Below are 270 nucleotides of genomic sequence, written 5' to 3'. Positions count from 1 at the left end.
GGGAAAGGAACCAATAGCAAGGAGACGGGCTTCGGTAGGGGTGGGGCTAACGGGGCGGCGCCCGCAACTGAAGTGTAGTCGTCGCTTTACGCATTACTTGCGCTTTCCCAAAGGCGGACTGTTTCTGTGTACCAAAGTCGTAGCCATCGCCTGTGTTAACATTTTTGTAAAATAAGATTTTCATAAATGTTGACTTAAAGTAAATACTTGCATATGTGTCATTTGTTAATCCCCAATATGGTTCATTGTGTACTTAAGTCCAACCAGTCA

The sequence above is a fragment of the Aethalodelphis obliquidens genome, unplaced genomic scaffold, assembly GCF_003676395.1.
Source record: "Aethalodelphis obliquidens isolate GAN/ISIS:26980383/991018 unplaced genomic scaffold, ASM367639v1 scaffold20, whole genome shotgun sequence".
Classification (NCBI taxonomy): Eukaryota; Metazoa; Chordata; class Mammalia; order Artiodactyla; family Delphinidae; genus Aethalodelphis; species Aethalodelphis obliquidens.
The sequence above is the reverse complement of the archived record's forward strand: the minus strand, read 5'-3'. Positions refer to the sequence as shown.